Below are 14,351 nucleotides of genomic sequence, written 5' to 3'. Positions count from 1 at the left end.
ACCAACTATGTCTTATAGGGTTTTATATCTGGGATATGTTTATTTCCCTAGTGGTTCACCTTGATGAACTAATGTCTTTTTTCAATCTAACCTACTATGTAACTGTGAAATAATATTTAGGGAGAGTTGGTTTGCGTTGGTCCAGGTTGCTGTGTAAAGTCCAAGTTATTAGCCAGAGTCACTGGGCTCCCTGCAGTGCGCAATGTGTCAGTGCCGTTGTCCTTAGCAACATTATTCATTTAGTCAATACTAACAAGTACTCCGTGCAGTATTGATTTAAGTAATTATGCAGTTTGGGAGGCAGAGTTCTGTTTCCCAAGGCAAGCAGAGAGATTTATGCTGGGAACAGCTTATTTTGCGTCCACAGAAACCTGGGATTTCCCACCCAAAACTTCTATAGTGTTCTTAGTACATACAAAAGGCGGTACCACAGGAACCATGCAGTTGGCGAGGTGTCAGATGAACTGCTCTGTTCTTGATCTATAGCCCTCTGTGCAGGTGATTCACCAAACAAGATGTCAATGCAATAAATCTAGGACATTGTAAAAAAAATAGTTTTGGGTGTGTTCCTTATCCCTACCAAATACCTCCTAAATTTAGGAGTGAGGGTATTTACAAGGCCTAACATTAGCCATTGAAATGTTTACTTTTTATATGCTCTGAACACCACCTGTATTATGTGGCCTACACCAAATTCTACAGGGCTATGGACTTGAATAGCTACCCCATTTTGGAATATACCCAAATGTTATAAAAAGCACTGTGTGTTCTTTTGTAACCAAGCCAATGCAAGGTCACTTTTTATATTAATACCATAAATTTACAACATTGGTTACAAACTTCCATTACACAAGTCCTTCATTAAAAGACTATACTGAAGCTATTGTGTTTAGTATGGTGATGAACATATTAACTACACATTCACTCAGACGTGAACTGGGAAGGGAAGTAGTAAAGTACATCTAATGAAAGAAGAACATAAAAAATATATTAAATAGATGCTTATTACATAAATGTAATAAGCATCTATTGCTTCCCCAATATACATGGGTAATTACAAACTACAAATAGAAACAGCGCTTTTAATATAAGAACATACATTATTAAGAACAGAACATTATCTTAAGAATAATATTATTAATATTATTAATTATAATATTATTAATATATTATTAATAAACAATATTTTTATGGCGCCAACATTTTATGCAGCGCTGTACAATAAATAGGGGTTGCAAATGACAGGCAGACACAGACAGTGACACAGAAGGAGGAGATGACCCTGCTCCACAGAGCTTACAATCTAGGAGGTGAACATCATTTGTAAGGGTGAGGGTCCAGAACACTGGACCTGGTTAATGAAATAGGGTTTTGATTAAGAGTACTTTCAGTGTTGATCAAGAAAATTACTTGGTAGTTTAAGAAAATATTCTAGATTTAAAATGGCAATTCATCTAAAGTCACCTAAATAAAATAAACTGTACAATAGACTATTTAAATACTACTGAGGACATCATAAATTGTGCATTGTAATTATTTATGAGCTATACACTTAGCTTTATATTGATGATCAATAGGTGTACACACCAGCAAGCTGACTCATTTTTCCTATCTTTTATTGAACTAAAATCAAACAGTACAGACCAGAGCTACAGAATACCCCTGTATCCAAATGCATGAATCAGTGAACTTTCACTACAACTTTCAGCATTACTTATCAAGACAAAGCATAAAAAATGTCCCAATATCAAGTATACCTATGTATTAGTATTGTCTTCCCAAGAAACACAGACATGTTCTACAAGGATAAAGAAACATAATACAGCAGATAATATTAGGACAAACAAAAAGACACTGCCGTAGGTATTGAAGGTATAAGAAAATAAAGTAAAAGCTTTTCTTGTGTGCAAAGCCAACAAAGAGAACAGTCAAGTAGATTCCATATACTTATCTATAAGAGCAAGAATTGCCAATTATAGAGTATATATGTGGTATTGATTCGAGGAAAGATGATTGAAATAGAACAAACACGCTAAGAGAAAGTAAAAAGTAGTATAGTAGAAAGAAAATGGTATAAATTAGCACGCAGGTTGAAAACAACATCCATTTTAGGTCAACCTAATACACATTCCTGACAATGTCCTAATATTCCTACCTAAAAAAATAGGCCTTTACATAAAATCTGGTTTTGGATTTTGATTTGTGTACATATACAAACGTTTATAAAAGAGTGTAAGTAAAATCCATGACCAGATTATCCACACTAGAATTTATACATTCTGATCAAGTAGTAAAAATCCTCACTCATCTATGTTTCCATAAGCATTGTGGAGAATACATTTTCAAAGTTTGCAATACAAGAATTAAAATTTTAGGGCTAATTACATCACATTACATTACAGGAATGTACCTTAAATTCCCACCCACTGGAACCATGTGCAGCCCAATCACTTGAAAATGTGCATGGGCCCCTAATTTTTTTAATGAGAACAGATCTTAGCAGGCTGTCAACCCTCTAATGTAAAAACAAAACAGATGCTTTTAAGATGTTATACTACTAAAATACAAGTTGACTTTGTTGTGGCCTTTAAAAATGTTTTAGAATAAATAATGTAACAACTATAGAAGCTAACAATGTGACTGAGGCTTTTTTTAAGCTCTTTAAGTCTACACTGTTGCTTTTAAACATTTATAAATGCCCATAAACCTTTTGTATGAGTTTTTAGGTTTTTTAAAAGAGTTGTAATCCAAGTTATGTGGCAGAGAAGAGGTAGAAAAGAACAGAACAGCCATAAATGCCCATATATAGCCATGAATACTTATTAAATGCCCATTCATTTCAATGTGGTGTCTGAAGAATTTATGGCGATTATTTTCAAGCACTTTGGGTCATTTGCAAGCGTTTATGGACTTTTTAGAAACTATCCAAATGTTGCAGATTGTGTTCTTTTTGCACCTCAATAAGAAAACGCCCAAAGATGCTCCAATGTGAACTGGCCCAGTGGAATCAACAGGAATTGCACTTAACTGCTTATAGGTTGTTTAATGGTCATATTTTGGGCACAGGTGATTTTTAATAAATACCTCTCCCAAACTAAAAACATGTTACACACAAGACTCTAGTTATTTTTCTCTCAAGCACTGCCACCTGCAGGTATAACCGATAACATCTGCTTTTACTTTTTTTTGCTTTCTAATACAAAAAAAAAACCTGGTGTGCTAATGTAGACTTCAGGGCATGGGTGAAAATCCTGATGTTGCGTATGAAGGTGAGTAGGATTCCATTTTTTCAATGGGCTCGTTTCCTATATCTTGCTGGATTATGTGCACAGTTGCAAATCACTGATATCTCTTTCTAACAATGAGCTGGAAAATATCATTTTGATTAGTTTCTTCATTCAACTACTATCTTATAAGTGCGGGTTATACCCTTGTTAAACCTGTTACCAATGTAAAAAATATAAAGCAAGCCCATTCCAGCATCCTGAATTATTAGTAGGAAAATATACCTAGTCATCTAGTATATTTTCCAGCTGTTCTTATTTGAGATACTAGAACCCCAAACATTTCCGATAAACAAGAGTCTCTGGACATTTCCTTGCAAATGCCACAGACATACTGTAGATTATCTCTGAAAGCAGTGTGTGTAATTTAATATGTAACCTAATCCACTAATGGAGATTGCAGAGCTTTCCAAAGCACTCTGTCTTAGTCCATAATATGGTTAGTTGTTTTTCCAAACAGAAAGTATACTTCTAATTTTCCCACAGAAATTAGCATTGTTTATACAATAATATCATCCAGGTTTTATAATCTTTAGCATAATTAAAGATGATCTCCAGAAAAAAAAGATGAAGCACCTTTGCGAATCCCCAAACTACATTGTGCCAAAGTTTTATTCATAAGTGCATCCCTTAAAGTATTTTTTGGCTGGTAAACAGATCTTTAACGTCAGGGCTTCCATGAAGGGAGAAGCCTCTAATCCATAGCTGCTAATATAGCCTATTTGGGTGGTCTGGGATATTAGATTGAATCTAGAATGCAAAGCATGCCTTCTGTTTTAATTTTTGATCCTATCCATGCTTTGGTACCTACTTAAGCTGCGTACACACTTCCAATTTTTATCGTTCAAAATGAACGACGAACGATCGATTGGGCAAAAATCGTTCGTAAAAAAAGTAACCAACAACGCCGACGAACGAGGAAAGTCGTTGGAACGACCGGACCGGCGGGTCGGATTGGACGACTATCGCTGACCATCGTTCGTGTGTACGATCGTTCATTGATCGTCCATGGTCTGAGCATGCGCGATGAATGAACGTTCGTTCACTTCCTGTCGTGCACGTCACTGCGTCTATCTCTCAAACGATCGGATCTATTGTGTGTACAATATCTACGAACGATTGTGTCGTTATCTGTATGTACAGGATCGGTGCTATACGATCGTTCGCAGATATCGTGCAGGATCGCTCGTCGTTCGTTTACCAACGATAATAATTGGAAGTGTGTACGTAGCTTTAGTCTCTTTAAACCATATACCACCCTAGCCCTGACATTTTACATGACAAAGAGTTGATGAGAAATTTAGGACTTGTTCCCACTATGTTGGGTGCAGCGTATTCACTGCTCTTTTCATATTATGCAATATGTTGTTGCTTTGCGCTAAAGTGCATTTTTTCAACACACAGTTGCACAGATTTTTGTCTGTTTTTGAATGATGCCCCATTCAGTGTACTGAACGAGGTCAGCATCACAATGGACAGCCATGCAGGTTTTGTATACCACTTTCTTACAGTGGGAATGATGCCTAAGTCAGTGTAAAGCCTTAGATCCGACTACAGTGACAAAAGGATGTTACTTCCTTCTCTTGGTTGCAGATAAATATATTGTGTCTATAACAGGTCAAGCAACCAAAACTTTACAGCTGGAATAGGAGTAGCCTTATACTTTTGAAAAAAAAAATAACTTTAGGATCATGGTGCAATAGATACGGTAATATATTTTTCAAGGGGGAGGATTGTAGCATACTAGAAAGTTTTTTTTTATAGGAAGTAATGCCTGTTTATAAAGTGCAAAATTAAAGCGATTGCAAAGATTACTGGGACAGTTTGAACATTGCATCTGAACTATAAAAAAAACCCTTAAAGGAAACATCACAACTATAATTAAACTTTTGCATTAAATCCCATTAAATCCCAGCCTCTTCAACCAAAATGATAAACTCTTTCAGATACAAACAAACAAAAAAAAAGACTATACATGCTGTCATCAAAGCTGGGGACCCTGTTGCTCTGGACGCTATTACATTTGTTAATAATTATATCCCAGTTAACAAAACATACATCCACATCATCCACATTGAAAGTCTGATGATTGCTCCATGACTGGATTTTTTTAAATGGTAAACCCAAACGCTGAATGAGCACTTTTTAGAATTTAAGGAATGTCTCAAAATAAATGAAAATGTTATTTTCTCAGAGACACCATACTGTGATTTTTTTGTCTTTAATAAATAAGCCACTCAGTGTGATACCTAAATAAAATCTTAAATATGCTTTGTTTTCTCTTCCTGACTTCCCAGCTTTGATAAACAGTAGCATCTGGCTCTTAAGTAAGTCGATGTCCACAATACTGAAAACCAGTAACTCTAGCCTCCTCCAGACATTTTTGTGGATGGGCTACATGCCCAGTATGTTATAATAACCCAGCAAATCTTCTGGCTCCTGCAGAGTACATTACCATTAATTTATATTGGATGCTTTATTTATGACTTCAAGTATAGCAGCCATCCCCAACCTATAATCCTGTCTGCGCATCTGCACTGTGCAACAGTAAGGAGTAGTTAGAATATAAAGGTAGATAAGTGATAAACATAATATTTATATTTCTAGCATTGTGATACAGCATTATATATCAAGTAGCCTGCCCTAAATGTGTACTTTTTCTATTGCATGTGACATAATACCAGTGTCTAATTAGCAGGAAATCTGAGGAGGGAGGAAATCTCTCAAAGAATAAAGTGTTATATGCTGTACAGAACATAATGCAATCAAATGTCTTTTAGTCTTGACACCACAGAAAGTGTTACATCTCTTAAAGCAGCATGCTGACAGTACAAGTGAAATCTGCAAGTAGTAATTCCCTGCACTGTAATCATAGTGCATCCAGTCAAAGACAGTTCAACAGCTAGGCCAGGCTGCAATATTACCCACAGTTCATTAGGATAAGCTGATTGCTGCAAGCTAATCAAGTAATCCCATACTACTATATCCACAACATGATTTTCTGAACACAACCTCCCTGTTCTTTGTCTTGTAGTGACCAATACTATGGCCTGTAGGTTCTATTTTCTCTGAGATATATCCAATCATTACAGATACCTCCTGGTTCTATCTGATATGCATTGCTTGTGGTGGGGCAAAGCACTTTGTTGCAAGACTGACCTGCTTCTGAACATGTCTTCAAATGTTGTGAAAGACAGTCCTGCTTGTGTCTTCTTTCCTTCAGGTGGAACATTCATAAATTATAATACAATTTCTTTACACCTTGCTGATACTGTTCCCTTCGAAATATCTCAGGGTCTCCTATGTTTCACTTATCTACTTCCATAGAGGATAGAATATGAAGTTACAGTGAAGAATTCACTTGTAAACATAAGCCGAAGAAATAAAGCAATCCATGATGCACAACTGACTACAGTTCTCTCTCTATTTAATAGTAGTTTGTATGTGCTTTGTAACAGATTGTTTAGTCAGAATTCCACTCCTTAAATGGCACAGCAAAGGGACAATGATTTGCAGATGAACATTCTTTTATACCATAGATCTGCAACCAGGTAAAAAAAAATCATAGAACTTTTAAATCTCTTTTTTTTCATACAACAAGTAGTATGGGAAGAAAAATGACTAAGACTTTTCACAATTCTATTCAAAACAAAATAAAAAGCATAATTCTGCTTAAAATGTGTATGAGCTCCAGATGTTGTTTTATAATAAAATATATGTTGTCCTCTAAAGTATACCTACAGTAGGTGTGTACCTTCAGACATTCACACTTCCTGCTTGTAGACATGATGCCATTCTAAAGACAGGAAGAAGAACATTTGAGAAATGGGACTTCCCAAAAAGCATATAAATACATGTTATTTAAAAAGACATCCAGAGTTCAGGTACACTTTAAGACAATGGGGGTGATCAGAAACTAGATAAAATTTTGCTGTTAATATTACCTTCATTAGTGAGTTCTTAGCCAAATTGTGCCTAAATAAGATCAATTTCCTACCTAATAATGCCTGCCTAATTGTGCACAGCACAGTTGGCATTATCTTAAGGTTAATCCCTATAGTTTGATAAAGTATTATACATATAATGTAGTAATAATAATAATAAACAATAATTATTTGAATAAAAAACAAACAAATACTGTAATAGAAATATTAGGATGTGTTGGCAGTGCTCAGTTTAGAAGTGCTAAAAATCCAAGGGGCGTGTCCATGACTGTGCCTTTAGAATGAATGACTGTCATTCAACCATATAAGCAGTGCTGGACCTTGGAGAGCCATATTTATGAAGAACAGCCCTGGGGATTGGAAGCACTGAACCTTCCGAAATGAATACAATGCTGACATAAAAAAGCCACCAGCAAATGTATTGTTACTTCCAGGAACTCCAGATGTTTGACCTCTGCATTGGAGGTTGCAGGGAAGCATCCCCTATGTCTCTCCCTGCTAGAATGGTAAACTAGGTAACTGAGACAAAAATTACAGCACAGCAATCTAGCTGCTGCGGTCTTCAACACTTCTAAAATGTACAACAAATATGTTACAAACTAGAATTACGTATGAAAATCTGCACTATTACTATTACCTAAAACCTAATCTAAGCTTCCATATTCAACAATTGACTACTGGCGATAGCTCCTATAAACTGTCATCTTACAATCACTTTCTGTAAAAATTCCCTGACCACATATTTTATTTCCTAGGACAACTCCCTTACATTTCATGGCATTGTATAACCACTGAACAGAACACACAGGTGGTGGGGTGTGATTTCTGCGTATAAAATAATTTGTGCATTTTTAAATAAAGTTAAATGTCAATTTATACCTGCTTACTAGCTTTAGAATAACACACAATATACTGATTTCAACTGATGGTGTTGTAAATGTCATCTTTCAACAAGGGGTTAATTAAAATTTATTATACATGACTATCCTAACACAGGATCCTAAAATGTGTAAAGGTTAGGTACCAGGGCAGTTTGCTTGAGCTTCTTCTAAGCAATGTATAATAAAGTGTCTTGATTTTTTTGTCAAACTTTCCTCCATGTGTTATTTTTTTTCCCTATAGGGTTTGTTATTTTGTTTATATTCCCTTCACAGCTTCTATGTGCTCCAAAGCCAACATTTTTCCAGAATCTCATACTAAAGACATGATCTCCTGTTCCGATAATATACAATATGTTAAACAAAATGCAAGTTTGAAATGATCATACGACTTCTATAATATTACAGACACTTCTGGTAATGAACTAATGATGTAGTTAATTTTCTATTTTTGTGCTGCTCATCCTATGTATTTACATCAGATCTTCGTCATCCCGTTATCATCCTTACAGGATACAATGCCATAAGATGGGAAGGGTGTGGCAGCCTGGAGCCAGACATTCTACATTGTGGTACCCATTAGATGATGCTGCAGAATGATTCACAGAATGCACGACTAATAATACAAACTATCAGGATCTGATCATGATTACATACAAACCACTGCAAGTCTTTAGAATCAATAACATTCATGAGAATATTACAGGCAACATATCCACAAGTTTCTTTCTAGGGCAGATAACCTATTTTGTAGAACTTTCAATGACACTAAAATAAAGGAAAACTTTTTCTCCTTTTAATCTACATAGAATGTATTTTCCCAATCCTCCGCACTCATACTAAGTCACTTATAGATCTATGCACTGCAGATGAGCAATACTCAGCTATATAGCACTGCAGAATAAGTGCTTCCCATCCTGGCAGTATTATAAATCTTATCTCGCCCCTCCTTTCCTCCCAGCACAGTGTCACTTACTAGGCACAGATGACTAGGTCTGGATGACTCCCAAATAAGAGACAGCGAGCTCCACAGAGACTCAGCAGCAGCAGCAGCCGTACAGCCCGCACTGATCGCCCATGTGCTGCTGATGATGCTACCACACTGTCCGCACCGCCCACAGCGAGAAGCGGTGATGTCACTTCATGGCAAGCTGACCAATCAGAAGGCTGGATATCCCCACACCACGCCCAGCCCGCCTGCCCTTCTGACAGGTGCAGTATCATCATCAGGCTGATCTTTGCTCCAGCAATTATCCTTCCTCCCGGTGTCTGGTTTCCTCACCAAGGAGGTCATGGATTATCGATTTGTGGAGGGCAATATGGTTTTTCATGTTTACAGATGAGCTAAGGGTGAAGGGTCGGAGTATCATATACAAGTACAATATAAATAAATGTTATAATGATACATCTCATTATGTAAAAATGACATGATTAGGCATTTCTTTCTAATTATTGTAATAACTATTAAAACCTTTGGAATTAACATGTTAATTGAAGCTACATATGTTCTTCCTCTTCTCACTAAATTATTGAATTAATCCTTTTTTGCTTTTATGCTAGGTTTTTGAGTAGCTCATAACTTTCCACTGATAATAAGTTACATATAAAAGTTCAATAAATGCCCCAAAATTGATATTGAAATTTCCCTCCTGCAATAGTCAGCTAACATACTGCACTCCACTGGCCTTGGCACCACTTTTTCATGTAATTTCACATTTCCATTAGGTTTGGGCTCAAGAAATAATCAAGGAATTGAACATTTGTGAGCAGGTAAGTCTTCATTGCGGAAATGTGATGTCCCTTCTGCAAAAATCACTTACCTACCTGTGCATTATTTTCTTTAAAATAAAGGATCCTGGGAATATGCTTGTAAAAAAGGGGGTGCCTGCGACAAAACAAGCATAAGTGAATGTATTTAATAAAGTTACTATCTGGCTGGTATGTTTATTTCATTGCAGAGGAGATATTGACTGTCTTTACTGCAATTAATCCTCTGTTTAGTGGATTTTTTTTCCTTTTTAGCTATAATTCTATTCAATGCTACAAACAAAGGCTTGATAAGACTTCAGTTACAGGTAGTCCCCAGGTTAAGGACATCCCACATGTGGATGCCTCCTAGATACGAATAGGGCTTCCCTGCTCACTGTGTGCAGAACAGAGGCTTGAAGGGGGGAGGGGGGAGGTTTGCATGACTTGCAGAAGACATCTATGCTAAACACAGCTGAGGTTGCCTGCAATTTTAGGGGAGTGAGCTCTTTCTGCAGCCTCTTGTAACTCTTTAATGACCAAGACAAACTTTTCAGTTGCTTCTTTTTGCATATTAAAGCCAGTTGCTTCAGAAATTAATGAATGTCTATGCTCCATGAAGTTTTTTTTTCTGTTTTTTTTATTTGTTTGTGATTAACTCACAGTGAGGATTTTATACAGTAACTGACACCATGCTGCCTAATTATATGTTGAGACAAACACCCGTCCTAATTGTATTTATTAAAATAATGTACCTGCTATGACTTACAATCAAATTCAACTTAAGAACAAACCTACAGTCCCCATCTCGTATGTAACCCGGGGACTACCTGTACCTCTGCCACTGCTGATAGAACAATAAATCACATATCTCAGCTTCTTTGTAATGTGTGTTCAACAGAGGGAGGTACAACCCCATAGTACATTGACTGACTGAACTGCTTTGTGACTAGTCAGTATAAGTTTATCAGAAGAGCAAAATAAACACCATGACAGAGGAATAGTAAATATCAGCAAGAACATGGGATTGCTCATGTCATAGCATTGCCTCTCACTCACTGTATCAGCATCCCTGGTCAGACTGCATTTGCTGGACATACCCTGGAAATACCCACAACTAAAGCTGAATAAAAAGACTGACAGGACAGAAAACAACTAGCTGAAGAACATAGAACATCAAACCTAGCTGAAAAACATCAAACCTTTTCTGCTAGCAAGATTTATGTGAATACTTCATTTATCTGAATACTGATGCTGATCACCAATTCTGAGGTGCTACAGTACCTCTACTCTCCACTTTAAGAAGCCCATTCTTCAAAAAAAAACCTGTTCCCACAATGATGCTTCTAGCTAATTATTAAATTAGCATACAGAGTGGGGGAAACTTCTGTTCTTTTTGATAAACATGCCTAATAACGTTCTATCCAACAACATCTACAAGATTGCAGTTCTCTCCCCGATTAGCACTCATATATACAGTAATGAGCGCCGCCTTGCATTGCACATGCATGAGATTTAGCATTTTTTTCTTTTTTTTTAACTTTGAGAATGCCTCTGAAGATGCATGCATGGAAGGAGCAGCCCACAGCCTCTTGGTATATGTGACCTAAATATCCCAGGAGGCTGTGGATTTCCCCCTCAGTTTTTACCACCATGGCAGTAAAGACTGAAGGGGAGAGGTCCTCCCCCCAAAAAAATGAAAAAGAAAACAAAACAAATTTTTACATTATATAAAAGGGAAAATCACTCTTTTATATAATGTTAAAAATGTGGTGATGCTTAAATATTATGATGCATGTGATAGCAGATGACGGCAGGACAGCCAGTGTCCCCCTCTCATCACTGTCCATATTTTATAAAACAAATGATAGCTGTGTGTGTGTAAAAGCTGCTTGTCATATTTTGCAGCCTAACAACTCACTGTCTTCAAACCTTTAGATCTCCTAAATCGTTGGTCGTAATAACACGGTAGCCTCATAGCTACTAGTAAACATTTTCTTTAAAGAATTTTAAGAAGTTAAAAACTTGTGAAAATTGAACAGTGGGGTTGCTTTATCAAAAGAGAGTATGTCTAAGAGCCCAAAATTAAAAATGCAAATTGTGGACCCCCAGGACCATTGGGGTGGGGCCCCTAAATTTATACCTACTATTCACAGAACTATAATTGTCATACTATGCTACCCTGATTGATTCTCTACCTTGAACCCCAATTTCTCTAGGACGGGGAGAGGTGCAGAGAAATAAAAATAAAGGTGCAAATTGGGGACACTTGTGGATAACACCCCCAAACCTTTATCACCATGGCATCATTACAACATAAAAAAAATCTGTCCATCAAAATGCACCTCCCTGTTACACATGACTACTCTTCCAGTACCTGAATCCCATTTTGTTTTAGTGGGCAGAGCTTATGTTCTAATAATGCCATAGTGATGAAATTGTGGAGGATGGTAGCCACAGATCTTCACCACACGTTTTTGGTTTCTTACACCCCCTTACAGAGGTGGGCAGTAATGTGTAACAGGGCAGCGCATTTTGATGGGCAGAGTTTTTTTATGTTCCAATGATGTTATAGTAATGAAATTATAGGAGGAGTTAGCCAAAGGTGTCCCTCATTTTAGATACATTTACATTTTGTGCCGCCCCCATAAAGGCTGAGCTGTGTGCTGATCTCCGACGCCCACTTCTCAACGGCAGCAGCAATACTCTGGATCAGCGGTCGCCAGCCGTTGGTCCACAAGAAAAGTTTGGTGGTCTAGAGCTTTGGCGAGTGCACCCCCGAGCTGCGTCAGGAGTAGGACCCCGCTGGCAGGACACACCGACCAGAGCCGCAGACCATGTCCCCTGTACAAAACCCAGGCACAGGGAAGTGATCGGGTTTTGTCTGCAATGGAACTTGCCCATTGCAGGCTCAGATCTGCGATTGGGAGAGTGGGCGGGGTTATGTAATGATGAGATCACTACGGGGCAGGTTTCCCCCTTTGATTGACACCTGGCTCGTGCAAGTGATTGTGTAAAAAAAAGGATTTAGTTCCTCACATTTTTATGCAATCTTTTTGTTCAACCCACTGAATTAAAGCTGAAAGTCTGTTCAACTGCATCTGAGTTGTTTCATTTAAAATTAACCGTGGTAATGTACAGAACCAAAATTGGAAAAAAGTTGACTCTGTACAAATATTTATAGACCTTACTGTATATATATATAAATATATACATATATATATACACACAAATAGTCTCCGAGTTAAGAACATCCGACATACAGACGACTCCTAGATACGAACAGGGCTTGTGTGCAGAACGGAGGCTTGATGGGAGTGTGCATGACTTACAGAAGAAATCTTTTGCTAAACACAGCTGAGGTTGTGGGCGATCTTAGGAGCTGAGCTAATCTGTACGATCTTGTAACTCTCTAATGACCAAGTCAAACTCTGCAGCTGTTTCTTTTTATCAAAGCACAACTTGCTCCAAAAGTTAATGAATGTCTAGGCTTTTTTTTTTTTTGCTTTGTTTGTGATTAACTCACTGTAAGGATTTTATACAGTAACTGACACCACACTGCCTAATAATATGTTGAGACAACCATCTGTACTAATTGCATTTATTAAAATAATGTACCTATTCAGATTTACATTCAAATTCAACTTAAGAACAAACCTACAGTCCCTATCTCGTATGTAACCCGGGGACTACCTGTATACAGTTGCATCCCCAAGCAACAGCCATATTTACAGTTCTGTACCTAAACAGCAGCCATATATGCAGGTCTTTTCCTCAAGAGCAACTATATAAATATGGTAATTTTCCTTAAAGTGGATAAATGAAATGATCGCTCTGGGAAACTGTCAAAAAGTGCACGTCAGCATTGGCTGACAGAAAACCTGGCAACACCGGCTACCCTTGTGTGTGCTGGGAATGACCTCCCACATGACTTCATCCTGGCCCCTTTGAGGATGGCAGAGTTTCCTATTTAGAACGAAAGAAAGAATGTAGATAGTGGCACCCTGTGACAGAACAGGGACAGGTAAATATCACGGGTTTAGTTCCACTTTAAAGCCAATCAGCTATGCAGATCTCTTCCCCTTATTAGTTTTATACACATTACATTTCACCTCTTCCATCATATATACAATTCCCTCCAACAACTCTACCCTACTCAGTCATATGAATAGAATCCCATCTCCAGCTGGTAATACTGCTTTAGTTTTCTCCTCATCAGCCACACATACAATTCCTTTCCCTTCTTGAGGTTCTCATGCTAAATTTCCTTTAGGGGAATCGTGTTCTGATGAAAATACAGGGAATGTTCCAGATTGCATACTTGTTCTAGATCATTGACTCAAAAATCTATAAGCTAATGGATAAGAATGGGAGCCAGTCAGCTAGCACTTAAAGACAATGTCAACTATTGCGGTTCTTTTGGAACTGAATTACTGTAAAGTAAAAATTCAACTTACGGAAAAAAGATATACTACTGTAACAGCTGGCCAATGAAAACA

At 37.4% G+C, this 14,351-nt stretch overlaps 1 protein-coding gene across 2 annotated transcripts in view; it reads right to left on the bottom strand.

Moving 5' to 3' along the window:
- ANK2 (ankyrin 2) overlaps positions 1-14,351 on the bottom strand; it is a 281,636-nt gene that overhangs the window by 246,322 nt on the left and 20,963 nt on the right. The window contains exon 1 of one of the 2 annotated variants that reach the window (XM_072405741.1): positions 9,083-9,166. The exons of the other annotated variant lie outside the window; for it this stretch is intronic. The gene's annotated coding sequence lies outside the window, so the exon portion shown is untranslated. Of the gene's footprint in view, positions 1-9,082; positions 9,167-14,351 lie in introns of those variants that run through there. 2 annotated transcript variants of the gene reach the window in all.

This window comes from Pyxicephalus adspersus, chromosome 3 (genome assembly GCF_032062135.1).
Source record: "Pyxicephalus adspersus chromosome 3, UCB_Pads_2.0, whole genome shotgun sequence".
NCBI lineage: Eukaryota > Metazoa > Chordata > Amphibia > Anura > Pyxicephalidae > Pyxicephalus > Pyxicephalus adspersus.
This window is presented reverse-complemented; position numbering and strand designations above follow the sequence as displayed.